Consider the following 21,448-nt stretch of genomic DNA (forward strand, 5'->3'; position numbering starts at 1 on the left):
GCCAGATTTAGACAATTAGTATTTAGATATTTTACAAATTTAACGGCCTCGTTCTGTAACCCTCTTCATATTAGCAGGAGATTATCTAAATAGCAGCCGTAACACCCTATAAAGGGGGAGGAAGATGTTATTGGCCGCATATAGATGATACTCCTCCCAGTATGCCATGTACAAATTTGCCAAATAAGGCAAAAATGTTGCACCCATCAAGCATCCAGTAATCTGGAAGTAAAACTCAGCATCAAAAAGGTAAAAAGATTATTTTTCAACACAAAAGAAAGAACATCATGAAGGTACTTGCTCAGTTCAGGACTGTAGTTGCAGTATTTTTTTAGATGAAAAACGTGGCTTGAATGGCCAACTCATGCGGTATACAGGTGTAGAGAGATGTTATGTCACAAGAGAGCCATTTGTTAGTGGTGGTCCAAGGTACAGATTGAATTGCTATTAAGTGAGACTTGGTATCTAATGTTGTAGCCCAGGGATTGGAGATGATCCAGCCATTCACCTATGCGCTCAAGGAGAGAATTGATGCCAGCTACAATAGGGCGTGTGGGGGTGGGGGAGGGGTACCTTTGTGTATCTTAGGGAAACCATGAAACACTGGGCACTTTCGGAAATTAGGAATCATATAGTTTTTTAGTAATTGTATTTAGTGTCACTCCTTCACTGAGAAGTTTTAACTGTTTCTGTAGGATTATATGAAACGGTCCTATAAATGGAAGTATCCTTCAGCTGATAAAGAACACATTTTCTGTACAGTAGTTGATCAAGAATTACCACTGCGCCCCTTTATCAGCTTGTCTCACAACAACATTTTTGTTGGAGGCTAACTTACAGAGGGCTATAGTTTTGGCTTTTGTCAGATTGGGAGACCGTTTTGGTGGGTAATCGTTCAGTCCTTTTTCCAAAAGTTGTATCTGGTCCATAGTAAGGATGCTAACTGAAAGATTAAAGGGGTACTCCCGAGGAAAACTTATTTTTTAAATCAACTGGTGCCAGAAAGTTAAACAGATTTGTAAATTACTTCTTTTAAAGGAGAACTCCAGAATACAAAAATTGCCCTCCATACTGCCGGCAGTAAAAAAATAAATAGATACATACCTTCCTTCGCTCCCCCAGAGCCTCTGGTAACCCGCTCCAGTCTCAGCCGCGATCCTCTTCCTGGTTGCTGGTGGTCGGAGAGTCAGACTGCACTCAGCCAATCACCGGCCACAGCAAAGTCCTGACTCGGCTGGCGATAGGCTGAGTGGCAGTGTGAAAACGCTTCAAGACGCACAATTCTTCACTACACCAGCAACCAGGAAGAGGATCACGGCGGAGAGCGGATCGGGTTACTGGAGGCACTGGGGGAGCGAAGGAAGGTATATACCTGTTTATTTTTTACTACCGGAAGTATGGGGGACAATTTTTGTATTCTGGAGTTCTCCTTTAAAAAAAAATCTTAATCCTTCCACTACTTTTTAGGGGCTGTATACTACAGAGGAAATGCTTTTCTTTCTTTGGATTTCTCTTCTGTCACGCCCACAGTGCTCTCTGCTGACCTCTTCTGTCCAGTTTAGGAACTGTCCAGAGCAGCATATGTTTGCTATGGGGATTTTCTCCTGCTCTGGAGAGTTCCAAAAATGGACAGCAGAGGTCAGCAGAGAGCACTGTGGCCGTGACATCAGAGAAATCCAAAAAGAAAAGCATTTCTTCGGTAGTATATAGCCCCTAAAAAGTACTGGAAGGATTAAGATTTTTTAATAGAAGTAATTTGCTAATCTGTTTAACTTTATGGAACCAGATGATTAAAAAAAAAAGTTTTCTACAGGAGTATCCCTTTAAGAACAGAAAAATGATCAGTTATTGTGGATACTCATCTGCCTCTTGTCCTGGGTCATTGCTGTGCAGTGTTTTCGGCCCACTCTCCTTGTTTTCCTTGCGTTTGAGACATGGTTTTTGTTTTGCTTTTCTTTTTCTGAGTACCTCTCCTAAAAAAGGAGGAACACCAGTGGGTAATGTAGTACCTGAGGTTGTGTCATTCTCTTCCACATCAGAATAGTCTGTACAGTTATCTGTGCTTTTATTGTCTGACTAGCTGAGTACCCGACGTTGCCCGGTTTTTCCTTCCTAATCCTTGTTGTGGAAGAAAATCAACAGAGGAAGCTTTTGACTTCATATCCAGTCTTTATATATTGTTGTCATATCCCGTCCTCCTATCCCGACCCGTAATATGTGTACCAGGTATTGAAATATCTCCAGCCGTACGCAAGTTATGTTATGTGTCATTTCCCATAGATTTGCATGGGACTTTAAACAAAAACCCCAACCCTCACAAATGGGGGTAGTTAAGGGTTAAATTAACTATTCTATATTTTAAGTGGACATATAAGTAACATGTAACCAAGTATTATCGAAATATCTCCAGCCGTTTGGAAGTTTTGCAGTAACATATATTTCCCATAGACTTGTATGTGACTTTAAACAAAAACCCCGACCCTGGCAACTGGGGGTGGGTAAGGGTTAAATTACCTATCCGATGATTGTTGTTGACATTTAAGTAACATTTGTGCCAGGTTTCATGTTAATATCTTTAGCGGTTTGGCCTTGATACTGGAACATACACACACACGTTGAGTTTTGTATATATAGATGAATTAAAAGTAACTTTTTGGGGTTTTTTTCACAGTTTTTAGACGTATTCTGGTTTTTAGGATTTTTAAGTATTGAATGAAGTCCCGGTCTCCTGTTTCTATGCCTGGCATATACCATATTATCTGCATGGTCCTTTAGATCTCTTAAACGTAGATTTTTTTGATATAAGTGATTGTTTCCTCCAATTGAACAGGGTGCTGATTCATCCTCTATTGCAGTGTATTAAGTTCTGGGACATGTTCACAGTTTTTAAGGGATTCGGTGATTGTACTTATTTCCAGTTCCAATTTTGTTATTTTCTTTTGTTTCCTTCCAAAAATTAATCTCATGAGTTCGAATGAGCATTCATTTAATGCTTCATTCCATTTAATTGTGAACTCGTCATCATACGTTGTAGTATATCTTTTCCTGACACGTAAACCAAGCGATATCATCTGATTTTTAATGCACGCGCGAGAGTGGATGCGTCCCACCAGACCCTGATTTTAGATTTTTCCAAATAGTTAATCAGCTGTTTCAGGTCAGGAGGACAATTTTCCCCAATTTATTTTGAAAATACCAACCGTAGCAAAAAAAAAAGGTTTACGGAGGCACTCACCATTACAGTGAGGTTTCCTTTATTTGCGTGCCTTAACATACAGCATGGTCTGGCGGGGACCCCACAGACAGGACTTCAATGCTTGCTACAGCTGTTTCACTGCATTGTGGAGCTTCATCAGGCTATAGCGTCTCACATTTGCACTGGTAGTTTTACCTCCTTTGTCACGTGACTCTGGTGAGAGGCCGTATACAAAAAGGAAGTACAAAAATTTAATTTTGATAATATATTTGCGACTTTTGTTTTCCATTCTATATTTTCAGACAAAGATATATCTTTATACATTTCAGTAGATTTTCGTTTGATATTGATGTATCCATGACAAAAACCTAAGTGACAATTGAAATAACTGTAGTGAAAACTGTAGACAAGTACCGTATATACTCGAGTATAAGCCGAGTTTTTCAGCACGATTTTTCGTGCTGAAAACACCCCCCTCGGCTTATACTCGAGTGAACTCCCCCACCCGCAGTGGTCTTCAACCTGCGGACTTCCAGAGGTTTCAAAACTACAACTCCCAGCAAGCCCGGGCAGCCATCGGCTGTCCGGGCTTGCTGGGAGTTGTAGTTTTGAAACCTCCGGAGGTCCGCAGGTTGAAGACCACTGCGGCCTTCAACATCATCCAGCCCCCTCTCACCCCCTTTAGTTCTGAGTACTCACCTCCGCTCGGCGCTGGTCCGGTCCTGCAGGGCTGTCCGGTAAGGAGGTGGTCCGGTGAGGAGGTGGTCCGGGCTGCTATCTTCACCGGGGAGGCCTCTTCTAAGCGCTTCGGGCCCGGCCTCAGAATAGTCACGTTGCCTTGACAACGACGCAGATGCGTCGTTGTTAAGGCAACGGCTCTATTCCGGGCCGGAAGCGCGGAGAAGAGGCGCCCCCGGTGAAGATAGCAGCCCGGACCACCTCCTCACCGGACCACCTCCTTACCGGACAGCCCTGCAGGACCGGACCAGCGCCGAGCGGAGGTGAGTACTCAGAACTAAAGGGGGTGAGAGGGGGCTGGATGATGTTGAAGGCCGCAGTGGTCTTCAACCTGCGGACCTCCGGAGGTTTCAAAACTACAACTCCCAGCAAGCCCGGACAGCCGATGGCTGCCCGGGCTTGCTGGGAGTTGTAGTTTTGAAACCTCTGGAGGTCCGCATGTTGAAGGCCGCAGTGGTCTTCAACCTGCGGACCTCCGGAGGTTTCAAAACTACAACTCCCAGCAAGCCCGGACAACCGATGGCTGTCCGGGCTTGCTGGGAGTTGTAGTTTTGAAACCTCTGGAGGTCCGCATGTTGAAGGCCGCAGTGGTCTTCAACCTGCGGACCTCCGGAGGTTTCAAAACTACAACTCCCAGCAAGCCCGGACAGCCGATGGCTGCCCGGGCTTGCTGGGAGTTGTAGTTTTGAAACCTCTGGAGGTCCGCATGTTGAAGGCCGCAGTGGTCTTCAACCTGCGGACCTCCGGAGGTTTCAAAACTACAACTCCCAGCAAGCCCGGACAGCCGATGGCTGCCCGGGCTTGCTGGGAGTTGTAGTTTTGAAACCTCTGGAGGTCCGCAGGTTGAAGACCACTGAGGGCGAATGATGAGAAGAGGATGATGAAGGGGGGGGGGGGGGTGTGGGGATGATGAAGGGGGGTGGGGATGATGAAGGGGGGGGGGGGGTGTGGGATGATTACAAGGGGATGATGAAGGGGGATGTGTGGGATGATGACAAGGGGATGATGAAGGGGGGATGTGTGGGATGATAAGGGGATGTGTGGGATGATGACAAGGGGATGATGAAGGGGGGATGTGTGGGATAAGGGGATGTGTGGGATGATGACAAGGGGATGATGAAGGGGGGATGTGTGGGATGATGACAAGGGGATGTGTGGGATGATGACAAGGGGATGATGAAGGGGGGATGTGTGGGATGATAAGGGGATGTGTGGGATGATGACAAGGGGATGATGAAGGGGGGATGTGTGGGATGATGACAAGGGGATGATGAGGATGTTAATGACGGGTCTGGATGATGACAGGGGGGGATGAGGTATTTCCCACCCTAGGCTTATACTCGAGTCAATAACTTTTCCTGGGATTTTGGGTTGAAATTAGGGGTCTCGGCTTATACTCGGGTCGGCTTATACTCGAGTATATATGGTATGTGAAATACTGTCCAAGAATTATACAAATAATCAAAAAAAGCTCGATGTGACATATGGATACCATTTTTTTGTTGTTATCCATGGAGTTTTAACATACATAGTAAAAGTTATGTTTTAACCACATTTTTTCCTATACGTTTTTGCTCTCCACTTACTACCATCTTAGTGTGAATACATCTCTACTCTGATGAGCTGAAATGCACCTGTATTTTTCTCTTTGCTTACAAAGATTGCAGTCTGTCCCAGAGAACCTAGCTGCAGCAGCTCCTGCCAATTCCTATGCTTTAAACTGAAGCATTGTCAGCACAAAATTTTTCTGTGATCACACATGCAGTGACTGAAATCTATGGGAAACATAAGAAAGACTAGCCAGGCAGGTAGACCTCCTGCATAGACATATTATAAAAAAAATATTTATTTATTTTCTAATATGTCATTAAAGGGATAGCTGTCACGCCCCCTCCCATAGGCTTGCATTGAGGGGCGGAGCGTGACGTCACATGGGGGCGGAGGCGTGACGTCACACACCATCGGCCCTGTGGTTGCCGTTAATCAGACCTGGAGCGAACACGCTCTGGGGACTGATTATAAATGGGGTGCCGTGTGCAAGATCATGGGGGTCCCCAGCAGCGGGACTCCCGCGATCAGGCATCTTATCCCCTATCCTTTAGATAGGGGATAAGATGTCTAAGCACCGGAGAACCCCTTTAAAGGCAAAAAAATAGGAAAGTAGTACTAAGACCCAGTGTTCAGCCAACATATCAAACCTTTTTACAAATGAAACTAATAATTTAAAGATGAAAAAAAAAAATTCCCATAGGTGTTTATAAAAAGATTTGCTCTGTTTTTCTTCTGCCCCCTGTATGTTTCCACATATAGGGCAGGCTGCTCTGCTCAGAGTTAAATGGGCACTGTCAGAAACAAAAACTTTTAATATGTTAAACATCTTGGCAAAACATTAACCTTTCTAATACACTTCATAAGAACATTTTTTAATTTCCTTTTTATAGAAATTGTGGCTTATAAAATCATGGCTTTGTCCAAGCTGAAGCACAGGCATGGACAAAGTCCAGTACGTGAGGGTGGGCTAGTACTCCTCTGTGCTCTCTCCTGTCTGATAGTACTCCTCTGTGCTCTCTCCTGTCTGATAGTACTCCTCTGTGCTCTCTCCTGTCTGATAGTACTCCTCTGTGCTCTCTCCTGTCTGATAGTACTCCTCTGTGCTCTCTCCTGTCTGATAGCACTCCTCTGTGCTCTCTCCTGTCTGATAGCACTCCTCTGTGCTCTCTCCTGTCTGATAGGACTCCTCTGTGCTCTCTCCTGTCTGATAGGACTCCTCTGTGCTCTCTCCTGTCTGATAGGACTCCTCTGTGCTCTCTCCTGTCTGATAGGACTCCTCTGTGCTCTCTCCTGTCTGATAGCACTCCTCTGTGCTCTCTCCTGTCTGATAGTATACCTCTGTGCTCTTTCCTGTCTGATAGTACTCCTCTGTGCTCTCTCTCCTGTCAGACAGGAGAGAACACAGAGGGGTCCTATCAGACAGGAGAGAACACAGAGAAGTACTATCAGACAGGAGAGAGCACAGAGGAGTACTATCAGCCAGGAGACAGCACAGAGGAGTGCTAGCCCACCCTCACTGGACTTTGTCTATGCCTGTGCTTCAGCTTGGACAAAGCCATGATATTTATAAAAAGAAAAGAAAAGTATCTGAATTATGATCAGATAAAAGGTCATAAAAATCAGGTTAAAAGACTGCTCCCAGCAGAAGAGAAACTGAGCAATATTTTTAATAAAGACCTGCAGAAAACCTAAGTATTCAGTACAATTTAATAATAAAGAATTACTTTGAAAATAAATCCATTTCCTTTAAAGAGACTATCCCGGTATAAAAAAACATAGCTGTTTTTTATGTAGAAACCGCACCACTCAGTGTGTATTTGGTATTGCAGCTCAGTTCCATTGAAGTAAATGAAACAGTTGTAATATCACACACAACTTGAGGACAGGAGTGGTGCAATTGTCAAAAGAAATTGGGTATGTTTTTCTTATGCTGGATAATCCCTTTAAATATCTGTGTTCCCAGAGGATGTGACACACTTGAGAAAGGCCTCCTGGGTCATGATTTATTAATTATGCAGTGATTATTTGATAAAACAGAACAATGATTTTAAGGAGAGATAGCGTTACATCTTTACATTCTCATTGATAATTCTCATTACAGATGACCAGGGCAGCACTGCCACATACGTCATCAGGAAAACTCTCAAAAAGGGCTCATTGTGCCTAGGTCCTTTTGCAAGTTAGAGAAGAAATTTGAATAGTTGCTATGTAAAATTCCTTCTTTTCTTTCCTTTGCACAAGTTTTGACAGATATCATATACTAAGGTCCTTAATATGAATGTCTCTATTGCTAATGTCAGTCTGTGGAGATAGCATGGTTGCATGCTCAACAAACTAACTACCGGTATTTATTCTTCATTAAAACCATGATTATAAGGTCTGACTTCACTAACCTTTCTAGACTGCTTCCTCTGTTCTTTTTCTAGAATGTCAACAATTACATCCTTCCCCTTAGTGTAACGTCATCTTAATATGTCCAACTTACATCCAATGATTCCGCAAAATCAACTTATCTGCATTTAATAGAAGCAATGGGAGGGACAAAGAGGCAATGCTAAAAACCTGACAGATTATTTTGCATTAGTTACATACTGTACCTCGCTCATTCATTTCCTTGCATGCTGTAGCTGGTGTCTTTAGGCCAAGTAGAAACTTCAGACTTCTAGATAAAACCCCTGCTTGTATGGAATTCCTTTCTGCAGACAGAGGAATGCAAGTGTCAGTAACATCCGTTCAAGCCTTGCTTCAGGCTCCACACTCACAATACAAGGAACTGATGAGAGATGCATGTGTGGAAAAAAAAGATCATGGTACACATTTACTAAGAAAACTAGTCTTCCATAGTAACAATGTACTGAGGTCTTTAGGCGGGAAAAAGAGAAAAAAAAGCTTAACATCCATGTATAGAGATTACGAGGGCTGATGCATAGTGCTCTACTTTCAAAGTGTGGATCTACAGTACGACGCTCACAGAATTCTATGAGCCCACATTGCACCTCCATATGCCTCCAATTTGTCATAGAGGAACACCGTTTTGCCTTCCTTGAGGATTCCTTAAGAAATTGCAGGGGGAAAAAAATATCCATGTTCATCAGGTGCTGTATTACACATGTACAAAGAGTATATTGAGAATATGTACTTAAAAATGAGTGGCGGTAACCTATAATAGGTTTGTGATCAGCACCCCATAGCTGTTTACAGTATGACCAACCAAATTTTTCGACTTTTTAAGTGTCCCCCAAGGGAACTATAAAGCCCTATAACTTACCTGACCAGTCCTGCTTGTAAAGACTGTAGCAATGTTCAGGTCCTTAAAGGGGTACTCCGCTGCTCAGCGTTTGGAACAAACTGTTCTGAACGCTGGAGCTGGCACCGGGAGCTTGTGACATTGTAGCCCCGCCATGAAGTCACGCCCCGCCCCCTCAATGCAAGTCTATGGGAGGGGGTGTGATGGCTGTCACGCCCCCTCCCATAGACTTTCATTCATGGGGCGGGGCTATGATGTCACGAGCTCCCGGCACCGGCTCCAGCGTTCAGAACAGTTTGTTCCAAACGCTGAGCAGCGGAGTACCTTTTTAAATGTTGTCCCAGGTCTCTCGCTTGCTATGTAATGTATGGAACACACATCCATTTTAAAGGGGTAGTCCAGTGGTGAAAAACTTATCCCCTATCCCAAGGATAGGGGATAAGTTTGAGATCGCGGGGGGTCCGACCGCTGGGGCCCCCTGCGATCTCTCTGTACGGGGCCCCGGCTCTCCGCCGAGATAGCGGGTGTCGACCCCCGCACGAGGCGGCGGCCGACACGCCCCCTCAATACATCTCTATGGCAGAGCCGGAGATTGGTGAAGGCAGCGCTTCGGCTCTGCCATAGAGTTGTATTGAGGGGGCGTGTTGGCCGCCGCCTCGTGCGGAGGTCGACACGCCCCCTTCCAGCGGGCTGTCGGGGCTCCATACAGGAGATCGCGGGGGGCCCCAGGGGTCGGACCCCCCGCGATCTGCAACTTATCCCCTATCCTTAGGATAGGGGATAAGTTGCTCACCACTGAATCACCACTGGACTACTCCTTTAAGTGTGTGAGAGGTGTTAAATAGTCTGCAGCAGTCACACATTATGCAACGTACAGATGTCATGAAAGGTGTCATATTGGTTGCAAATGGGACAAACTATACCACCTCTAAACCTACACTCACAATTCTGCAGTTACATCAGGTCTTATACTCCAGTCACATTCAGAGCTGAAGTCTTTATTCTGAGGTTACATTGCGTTATACACTAAACTCATATCTACAGCTGTTACTACAATTCTGCTGTTACATCATGTGTGTTAAATATTCAGATTGTTTCACAATTCTGCCATTGCATTGTGTCTGGGGCCTTGTTCACACATGGGTATTTTGGAGGTATTTTCAGCCTTGAAAAATAAATAAATAAATGTCCAGCTGAAAAAGGTTGGAAGGTATTTTGTTAGTTTTTTTAGACACTTTTGCATGAAAACCATTTGTTAATGGGGTGTTTATCAGCACAGCAAGAGCCTGGGTAAGTCCAGCCCATATCTGCTTGCATCCACCTACCCAGCTTGACTGACAGCCACTAGTTAAAAGAGGAGATGGGACTGACTTATCTGGGCTCTTGCCGTGCTGGGAAAAGCTCCTGGGCTTTGAACCTAATTTTCAAAATAACAAAAAGGCTTATATCTTGGTGCTGGAAAGGACTATAGAGATTAAAAGGTAAGCATGGAATCCTGAGGACTAGCCCTATATAGCAATGAGCTATATGTTTTCTTGCTGGCAAGTCCACTTTAAAGATCGAGAATCGCCCAAGTTTACAAGTATAACGTTACATATTGAACAAAAAATATGTTAGACATTTTGACATTATGAACGTGGTCTGAAGTGGTCAGTCATTCTTATACCAATAGCTGAACAACAAGCTGTAAAGATGAAGGGTCCAGGGGTGTGGAAATTTAATAAAAGACTCCTTGTCCACGGGACCAAAACAGAGCAAAATCTACTTGTCCCTCATGACGATCCACTTGTCCTGGCCTATATTCACTTTTACACTCTCGTTTTTTTTCTCCTCGCCTTATAATAGCCAAAACTAACTACTATAATGATACTTTTTAATTATTCCACAACATATTCTCGGGGAAAAAAAAAAGTATATATATATATATTGGTGAAGTGAAATTGAAATAATCAAAGATAATTTTGCAGATTTGGTGGTTTTCCTTTCTGCGCCATTTACCTTATGGTTGAGCTAACATGTTATTTTGATACTTTAGGTCGCCTTATTACAGAAATACCAGACTTGTATAGTTTCCACCATGTTTTACTAATTAAAAAAAAAATTCTGAAGTTTTTCGAATTTTTGTTTATTGCCATTTTCTGTCCCCTGTAGCTTTTTTTTTTTTGCATACGAGGCTGTATGAGGGCTATTTTTTTGTTCCATAATCTTTTTTTGTATCAGTACCATTTTGGTATTGATCTGACTTTTTAATCGCTTTTAACTTTTTTTCGGGGATATTATAAAAATTCCAATTCTGTGGTTTGGTATTTTTTTTTTTTTTTTTTACATTTACGTCATTTACCGTACGGGATACATAATGTTATATTTTAATAGCTGGTACAATTATACACGCAGTGATACCAAATATGTTTACATACTTTTATATAGGAAAAGGGGGTGATTTGAACTTTTAAAGGAAATCTGTCATCAGAAGCACCCGCACTAAACCTGTTACACAGGCTTGTAGTGCGGGTGATCCTGATTAAAACGCCCCTTACCTGGTTATAAATGGTTCAGCGGTTCCTCAGATATCATTATTTTTAGTTTTCTGTTCTTCCCTGGCTTGGGACTCAGTGGGAGGTGTTATAATCTGGGACTCGGCCACACGTCATTATAGCTGGGCGGAGCTGCCGCCCGGCTCATGAATATTCATGACCTTATCCTCGTAGTCTAACTCCTTTTTCTAGGTCTGGTGGGGAGGGCCGCGAGGATAAGTTCATGAATATTCATGAGCCGGGCGGCAGCTCCGCCCAGCTAGAATGACGTGTGGCCGAGTCCCAGATGATAACACCTCCCACTGAGTCCCAAGCCACGGAATAACAGAAAACTAAAAATAAAGATATCTGAGGAAGCGCTGAACCATTTTTAACCAGTTAAGGAGCGTTTTAATCAGGATCACCCGCACTACAAGCCTGTGTAACAGGTTTAGTGCGGGTGATTCTGATGACAGATTTCCTTTAATATGGAAGGGGTCAATGTGTGCCTTTTAAACTTTTATTAAGACTTTTTTTTCACACTTTATTAGTCCCTTTGGGAACTTTTAGGAGGAATCGATTCTTCATACAGATGAATAGAGTTCTATTGAACTCCAGTGATCTGTTTGCTCTGCGATCCATTGATAGAGCCTAGTCCAGCCAGGCTCTATCAATGACAGAGTCACGGAAACCAGGGAAGCAGAGGTAAGCCCTCCGGCTACCTCTATATTGGATCGCCCCCCCCCCCCCCCCCCCAAGTGATCGCACTGCAGGGGGGGAATGAGGATCCACCCCACTAGCCCACCAGGGAGCATTCACATGTCCCTTTAGATGGTGCTATCAACTTTGACAGCAGCGATCTGAAGGGTTAATAGCCAGCCACGGCAATCGCTGAATGCTGGCTATTAGCAGCGGCCGCCAGCTACTGAAAACAGCCAGGGACTGCAGAGTATGGAGCGGGCACTAGTCCGGAGCCTTCTCCATACACCCCTCTGAGCACTGCCATGCTTGTCTGGGGCTTTCAGGTCCGGCCCTGCTTGCCCAAAGCAGGGCTAAGAGCCTCAAAAATTCACCTGCCCGGCACCCGGAACAGCATGTCCCGGGCGTCAGGGGCAATAGGAATTTCACATCCCTGGGGTCAGTTTTGTGGTATAGCATAACACCACAATATCCTCCAGAGCTGTATATACATATTCCAGAGCCCGTTCTCTGATATGTTGCAGTCTGTAATATAGGGACGTCCCGATACCTTTTTTTTTAAGACCGAGTAAGAGTACCGATACCAATTACGAGTACTTTTATTTTAAAGGGAATCTGAAATCAGGGTGACCCGGTCTCTGGCGCTGCTTTCCGTATGATATGTGGGTTCTTTGTTGTATGCAATGGAGGCGGCTGCTGTAGTATGAGCCAAGATTTCGCTTTTCTCCATTGGGCAGAACAAAGAATTTGCATTGGCAGCGAGACCGATGACCACATGGTGAGCAGCGGTAGAAACCGGGTCACCTGCACTATCTACCTATAAATTCAAGTTAGTGCAGGTGACTCTGCTGTAAGATTGATTTTAATATTAGGTAGTATCCCCTTGCAGACATTAACAGCAGCCCCCTGTAGACAGTAGCAGCACCCCTGTAGAACGTGTGTGTCCCCCCCTTGTAGACAGCAGGGCCCCCTGTAGACATTAGTAGCAGCCCCCCTGTAGACCGCAGCCACCCCTTGTATACAGGATGCAAGCCCCCCTTTAGACCGCAGGGCCCCCCTTTAGACATTAGTAGCAGGCCCCCCTGTAGACCACAGCCCCCCTGCAGACATTAGTAGCAGCTCTCCTGTAGACCGTAGCCCCCCTTGTAAACAGCAGCCCCCCCCCCCTTGTAGACGGCAGACCTCCCCCCTTTAGACATTAGTAGCAGGCCCCCTGTAGACAGCTCACCTGTGGCTGTCCTCTGACGGGTGCTGCCGTTCCACTGCCTTGTTCTCCCGTCCGCATCATGGCGTTCTATGGAGGAGCATGTGACATACACGTCACTCTGCTTCCTCCGTAGCGCTACGCTGGGCGCAGTGGAGGAGGTGGAGCAGCGTGTGTCACATACTCCTCCATAGGCCGCCATGATGCGGACGGGAGGACAGGAGAACGGGGCAGCGGAGCAGCAGCAGGTATCGGATTTGGTATCAGGGACATTTAACGAGTCCCCGATACCATGGAAATGGCTAGTATCGTCCCTGATACCGACACTAGTATTGGTATCAGGACATCCCTACTGTAATATATAAAAAAAAAACTTAGAACATGTGTAGCACTGCATTAACCTCTTCATGATCAGGGGTGCTAAGAAAATACCATTATTAAAGAGAATGCACTAATTTGTTGTCCAGTAGCACCCATCTGTAGTATCAGGGATGTGGAAATCCTATAGCCCGACGCCCGGGACAAGTAGTTTTGGGTGCCGGGCAGGTGACTTGTTTATAGATTTAGCCCTGTATCGGGCAGGGACAGACTTCCCCCTTATTTTTCTTTAATATCGGTGTGAGGCGCAGGAGCCGATGGAAGTCTCCACCTCACACCGGAGCTCAGAGTGTATGGAGGGGGCAGCAGCATCAAGCTGACCGCAGAGCCCCCTTATCTCCCCTCCCGGAGGATGGACGGAGCTCAGAAGACACAGCAGGGTGATAGAGAGGATGTAGACCGCTCTGTGCACAGCTCCATCCCCCGCACTCAGCTCTATCCCTCCCCCTCCCCTGCTCTGTCTAGACAGGACCTAATCCACCACGGGGAGGTTGCTTGTTTGCACGAGGAAAACACAGAGCAGGGGGGGAGGGGAGGACGGAAATCTCACCTCACACTGGCCAGGACTACAGCTCTGATGGCCACTCATGGCGGCTCAGGTGAGGAGACCGAGAATACAGGCGGCGGCAGGAAGGGTGGGTGTATATGTATAGTGTGAGTGTATGTGTGATGTGTGTATGTGATGTATGATGGGGGGGGCAGCGGCAGGTGTATGTATGATGTGTGCATATGTATGGTGTATATCAGTGTTTCCCAATCAGGGTGCCTCCAGCTGTTGCAAAACTACAACTCCCAGCATGCCCTGGCATGCTGGGAGTTGTAGTTTTGCAACAGCTGGAGGCACCCTGGTTGGGAAACACTGGTGGATATGTATGGTGTGAGTGTATGTGTGTATGATGTCTATGTATGATGTGTATGTAATGTATGATGTGTGTATGATGTCTGTGTGTGATGTGTATGTAATGTATGATGTGTGTATAATGTCTGTGTGTGATGTGTATGTAATGTATAATGTGTGTATAATGTCTATGTGTGATGTGTATGTAATGTATGATGTGTGTATAATGTCTAAGTGTGATGTGTGTATGTGATGTATGATGTGGGGTGGGCAACGGCAGGTGTATGTATGATGTGTGTATATGTATGGTGTGAGTGTATGTGTGTATGTAATGTATGATGTGGGGGGGGCAGTGGCGGGGATGTGTGTGTGTGTATGTATGATATGGGGGCAGTGGCTGGTGTATGATATGTGTATGCATGAATGTTTTGTATAGGAGCGGACTGTCACGTCGGGCATTAGGGCAGTTGTGCCATCTAATTTTATTTATTTTTAGTGGCACCCGCACTGAATTGCACCCCCAGAATCCCGCCCTTCATACTCGCCCGCCAACCAAGAGCCCCACGGATGCAGACAAACACGTCCGAACCAAAACTACAACTCCCAGCATGTTGCACCATAACTTAAACTGTAGAACTATAAAGTGTAACATGCTGGGAGTTGTAGTTTTGGTTCGGGTCAGCTGCAGAGCTATAGGCTGTATCAGAGCATGCTGGGTGTTGTAGTTACTAACTGCAATTCCCAGTATTCCTTGACACAGCCTATGGCTCTGCAGCTGACACAAACCAAAACTACAACTCCCAGCATGTCCCACAATAAGCTTAACTGTACTACTATACAGTGCAACATGCTGCAACACCCACACAACCATAGGCTGTATCAGGGCATGCTGAGAGTTGTAGATATCTAGTAACTAAATGCAACTTTCAGCATTTTCTGACACAAAATGCACCACACAAACTGGAGAAGCAGAACCCCAACCCCCCCCCCCCACCCCAGTAACACATAAGTCCCTATTGAGACTGAAAAATAGTGATTAAAATATTTTAAAAAGTGCGTATACATGTGAATAAGCCCCTTTCCTAATAAAAGTTTCCAATTTTCTTTAAATAAAAATAATGTACAAAAATAAACATAAGTGGTATCGCTGCATGTGGAAATGTCCAGACTATTAAAATATAAATTAAACCGTACGGTGAACGGTGTAAATGTAAATAATAGTCCAGAATTGCTCATTTTTGGTCACTTCATATGAGAAATTTTTTATAAGGTGATCAAAAAGTTATATCTATACTTATCTGAGCTCGGGTGTAAGAGGATCTACAGCTCTCCAGCCGCTAATATCCTGGCATACTGCGATCACCTATTAACCCATTAGATCATCGCTGTCAGCAGTGTCTAAAGGATCTTATATCCATCCCTGGTGGTCTAGTGGGGGGGGGGGGATCAGACTATTTTGGTTGAAATTATTTCATCAACCAGGACAAGTGGATTTTCTTGAGGGACAAGTAGATTGTGTTCCGCTTTAGTCCCTTGGACAAGTAGTTTTTTTTTTTATTTCCACACCCCTGAGTATAGAGCAGTACTGTACTCAAATGAGCACTGTCAGCTCCAAAAACTTTTTATTTGTTGTTAGTGATGCAAATTTAAGACCTTTTGTAATATGGCTGTTTAAAAACTTTTGAATATTTAATAAAGAAACAGCCCCTGAAAATCCCACCACTAGAGGTCCCCATACCTATTGGGCACTAACCAGTACTGCATCAGCTTGTCCATGAGTCATGGACAAGAGATGACTCATGGACAAGTTTGCATGAGCAGACAAGACAATCAGCTCCTACAACCAAAAGGGAGGGACACTCCCCCTTTCCCTGAGAGGATTTCTAACACTGCGAGCTAATGAAAGAGGTAATTTTATAATAAATATAGGTGATAGAAGCATAAAAATTAGATGTACATGGTCAGGATTATGTACAGAAAACATAAATTTTTTGTGGGATCCGACAGGTACGCTTTAACTTGTGCCAGGACTACCTGCTCCTTTGGACATTAGATGAGAATGGCTTTATTACAGGTACATTATGCTCATTGTAGAGGATCCAGGAAAAGAACCTGTACTTTAGGTATAAAGTGATTTATAGCTTCTAGCAGCTATTTCTGACATATATGTAAGGACTTCATCTGTGTTGGTTATTTAACTCCAATTACTAGTTTTCCATAAAGTTATGGTCTCAAGATACAATGGTGTTAACATACATGTTCATCCTGGAATGGTCCTTGGTCCAGTCTTCTTCCTTCTTCCGTGTCCACTGATCATCACGCTCCGCACTGCCTATCACCGGCAGCAGCGATGTCCTGCCTCGGCCGGTGATCGGCCGTGCACAGTGTGACGATCCATGCACACGGAAGAAGACCGGACCAGTGGACTGAACAGCTGTAGCGGGCACAACGGACTAAAATTACTTTTCAGTAGACTACTCCTTTAAAGGGACCACTGTAATAAATTATTATTCTAAATGGCATTTACCCTGCAGGTCGTGCAGCGAGACCATTTAGGTGTAGCTTTCCCCATTAACTATATAAAAAAAAAAAAAAAAAAAAAGATTTTTTTTCACACACTGCATATTTTTTTTTTTTTAAACTGCTGAAGTTTTTTGTGGCAGTAATTTTCATGTTTTTAAGCCAAAGCCAGGAGTGGATTTAAATGAATACAACGTATGCAGGTTGACCAATGCTCATTTATTCTCTATGGGGCTTCCGAACAATGCAGCAAGAATATAATCTGCGAATGGACTACAACACACAATTTGATCAGCATAAAAACTAAGGTGGTTATGCCATAAACATTTACAACGGCAATATCCCTTTAAAAACAAACCTCTAGCTTTATGTTTCAGTAATAATATTGATCTCCTATATAGTATTATATCTGTTTCAAGGTTAATCTTATGTAACAGTATCCATGAGCAAAGGTTATTGGCATTTGAAGTCATTGTAGTTTACCGCTACAATATAATTTTTTATTGAGAACTGGAGGGTCACTAACATGACATGGCTATTGTATACTTACAGTGCCTGATGCCCTACTGTTTAGTACTTCTACTGGAGTCACCTCTGCATGCATCTGACATGGCACAGCAAGCTTTGGTGATCTGAGAGGGCCCCAAATCTTGGGGCGATGATAACCATTAACGCTGGTCCATTCAAGACTGGGGGGTCTCAGAAAAACTCAAAAGACATAAGAACACAAGTCGGTACCATTTACAGACTAATATTAGACGAATGCAGAGGGGGCTGCAGTAGAAGTACTAAAAAAGTAAAAAGTAAGGCATCAGGTACTGTAAGTATACAATCTCCATGTCATGTTAAAGTGACCCTCTAGTTCTCAATAAAAAATGCTAATCAGAAAAGTACATGGCAGTAATGCATTCGCTGTATTTCTACAAACAACATGGACTGTATGTGTACACACAACAAGCACTTGTTCTTTCTCCCATCATCTGACAGAAACCAAGTCATCATGAAAGACAACATCCCTCTAGGGGTTTTCAACCGGTGGAACGCGTAAAAAGAAATAATGGCAAAAGGGGATCAGAGGGAGGGGGGAATAATGGCACAGGGGGATTAAGATGGAGGGGGGGTAATGAATATTTCCCCCTCTCTCTGAGTCCCTTTTGCCATTATTGCCCCCCCCCCCCATCTTAATGCCCTTGTTCCATTACTCCCCCTTCCCTCTGATCCCCTTCTGCCATTTTGGATAAAAATGGATTAAGATGGAATGGCAAAAGGGGATCAGATGGAGGGAGAAATAATGGCACAGGGGGATTAAGTATCGCATTAGTATAAAGGTAAGCACTCGCAATTATGAAAATAAGTAATTTTATTACTTATTTTGTCCACGGGTACCCCTCGCGCGCAAGTTCAATGCGAATTTACGCGCGAGGGTACCCGTGGACATACTTTCACCCTTTGGGGGTACAGTTGAGAAAAAGATTGGGAACCACTGCTCTATCCCACAAAGCAGGAAGCATTAATATTTAGCCTTTCCCATGATACGCATCATACAGATCAGCTGCCATTACCTCGTAGCACGCGGTCACAGACACTTGCTTTAGTATTGACAAATGTTTGATACAAACACTAGAATCTAGCTCCAGGCTACATTATCAAAACACGTCCAAAGGAAAAGTTGCTGAGTTGCACATAGCAACCAATCAGATCGCTTCTTTCATTTCTGAAAAAGTCTCTAAAATATAAAAGAAGCGATCTGATTGGTTGCTATAGGCAACTTTTCCTCTAGACAAGTTTTAATAAATCTCCCCCATAGTCTATAAGAATAAGATGCATAGTAACACACATCTGGAAACTACTCCTAGACTGTCTGCAAATAGAATGGACAGAGGAATTTCTGAGTTAAAAAAATACTGTACAGTTAAAGTAATACCGCATTGCTGGCAAAATGTCAGAACATGACCATAACAGTTATCATTGTTTAAAAATTATAACTTATAAATTGCCAAAATGTAAGGGCTCATAAACATGGGAGGTATTGAAACTTCTCTAATACCACACACATGGCAGTCTATGGGGTCATGCTGTTCCATCAGCTTTACAACCAAGGATGTGATCAGATACTATCACATAAGATGTGATGTGGAATGTTTGTTGCAGATCCAGAAGCAAAATCCAAATTTTTGTGTCAAAAAATATAATAAAGCAACTTAGTATTATAATGTTATTAGCCACAGTGCACAAATCTTCCATTTTAAGCTGAGCTATCTGGCTTGTAGCTGTAAAACCCTGTGCTGTCACACTTTCAGAATGAAGTCTGTTCTCCTCTACCCTCCTGTCTGCCAAGGAGAGACCAGTAATGTGAAAAGGGTCCCCACTACTGCTTATTAAATTTTAAAGGCAAAAAGGAAGTGTTTTCAGTTACAGTATTTACCCTCAAAACAGGCTTATTGCAGTCTTATCTGAGAAAGGCTTCTTGCAGTCTTAAAATCTTTTGAGCAGTAATACAAGCTCCTCTCTTCACATCCATGATCTCTTTTACTGTACAACCGCCTGTAAGGTCTGAACTCGCCCTACACTTTCTTCAAGACCACAAAACAAATTCCAATTCAGTTCTTTGTTGTAAAAATTTTGTTCATGCACAAACAAACAACGGCTCTCGTTCTGGCAGACTAGGGCTGACCATGTAAGGCACTTTATAAATGACATTTGGAGCCTTACATCAGAAGTATATGGCAGGAAGGCTATAACCTATCCCACTGCATCCTCCATTCCCAGAAGGAAGTTCAGTCGATTTACTGTCCATACAAAAACTATTTGTATATGGAATCTAGTTACATCATCAGAGCTATCCCTCAGAAACCAGGAAGTCAGGCTCAGTAGTCATCCTCCCTCTACTCATTACCCCACCCAGAGTAAGCAATTAAACGTGACTTAAAGGGGTAGTCGAGTGCTGAAAAATGTATCCCCTAGCCTAAGGGCTGCTGGGGAACCCTGCGTTCTCCTGCACGGGGATTGCGCTCCGGCTCAGCCATAGAGTTGTATTGAGGGGGCGTGTCAGCCGAAGCTTCGTGCGGTGGTCAACACGCCCCCTTCCCGGAGGCTGCTGGGGCCCCATACAGGAGAACGCGGGGTGCCCCAGCGGTCGGACCCCCCGTGTTCTGAAACTTATCCCCTATCCTTAGGATAGGGGATAAGATTTTCAGCACTGGATATCTCCTTTAATGCAGATTGTGTGTCATGTAGCCATCTGCAGTACCACCAAGTTTCCTTCATCTCTTCCGCGAAAGCTCTAAGGCTGGGTTTACTTATGATCCGGCATCCGGTAGTGAACCAAGCTCAACACAAATGATGACAAATGTTCCAGCATCCAGTGGACATTAATTGTGCAGGCCGATTAGGGTAACGCAGCAAATGTGCTCACCCTGTCCAACTATCCAACTTGAGATGCTGGATAAATATGAACTGTCCTGTTCAAGTCAAGGTGATCAGCTTTCCTCTGATGTTTTTTTTTTTTAAACACCGCAGGGGGGGGGGGGTAACTCCGCCAGCTGACGACAATGTGAATGTAGCCAAAGATATACCTGTCATGAAGATCTGTCAACCATTCAATAGGTAATATGGTAGGATTTTTCCTTTGTCTGCCAATGAAAACATTTATCAAAACCTGTGCAGAGGATAAATTTACCAGTTGCCCATAGCAACCAGACTGCTTCCTTTGTTTTTCATAGACCTTTTTAAAATTAAAAGTTGAAATCTGTTTGATTTCAATGGGCAACTTTTCCTCTGCGAAGGTTGTGATATGTCTTCCCATTAGTGTGATTAATGGGAGCTTACTGCAAGAAATCAAAAATATGATTTGGAGTCATCTTCTATTTAGGTCCATGTTAGTACCTTCTGCTTTGACTTGAAAAGGGCTGCATTGCAAAATAAAATCTATATTGTCAGATTACCGGTCTATCTATGAGCTAGGATTTTCATATACACCTTTTAATGGGCGAGAATTACACAGTGAAACCAGATGAGTAGGTTGGTTGTTTAGTTGCATCATAAAGACACTTGAATCAACAACACCCAACCCTGAATGCACTAACCCTCCCAGATTAACCATTAGAGTTATTATTTATCACAGATAGAGATACAGATATTTAAACAGCACATAAAGCAATCAAGCCTTACATAAAGGGTAAAAACCACACAAATAACAGCTTTAAAAAAAAACTGAAAACAGCAGCAAATCCCTCCACCTTGAAATAAGCCGACAATAGATTGACAGCACTCAAAGGGGGGGGGGGGGAGATTTAGCAAAAATTGTGCAGAGGAAAATGTACCCATAGCAACCAATCAGATCACTTCTTTCATTTTTTTATTTTATTTACAAGGCCTCTGCAAAATGAAAGAAGCGATTTGGTTGCTATAGGTAACTTTTCCTTTGCACGGATTTTGATAAATCTCCCCCAAAAGTTACTTCAATGGGTTTTCTAAAAGTCATTTCCAAAGGCAGCAGAATTAGCTAAGGAAAACTGACAGGTGGATAAACTCCACTAATCTGAATATATAGGTGGTTAATGTG

At 43.8% G+C, this 21,448-nt stretch overlaps 1 protein-coding gene across 7 annotated transcripts in view; it reads right to left on the reverse strand.

The window, feature by feature from the left end:
• FER (FER tyrosine kinase) overlaps positions 1 to 21,448 on the reverse strand; it is a 312,225-nt gene that overhangs the window by 276,526 nt on the left and 14,251 nt on the right. For 5 of the 7 annotated variants that reach the window (XM_056537490.1, XM_056537491.1, XM_056537492.1 and 2 more), the window contains one exon: positions 8,083 to 8,181. The gene's annotated coding sequence lies outside the window, so the exon portion shown is untranslated. Of the gene's footprint in view, positions 1 to 7,878; positions 7,999 to 8,082; positions 8,182 to 21,448 lie in introns of all 7 variants that reach the window. The other 2 variants (XM_056537495.1, XM_056537494.1) reach the window with 1 other exon arrangement.

The sequence above is a fragment of the Hyla sarda genome, chromosome 1, assembly GCF_029499605.1.
Source record: "Hyla sarda isolate aHylSar1 chromosome 1, aHylSar1.hap1, whole genome shotgun sequence".
Lineage (NCBI taxonomy): Eukaryota > Metazoa > Chordata > Amphibia > Anura > Hylidae > Hyla > Hyla sarda.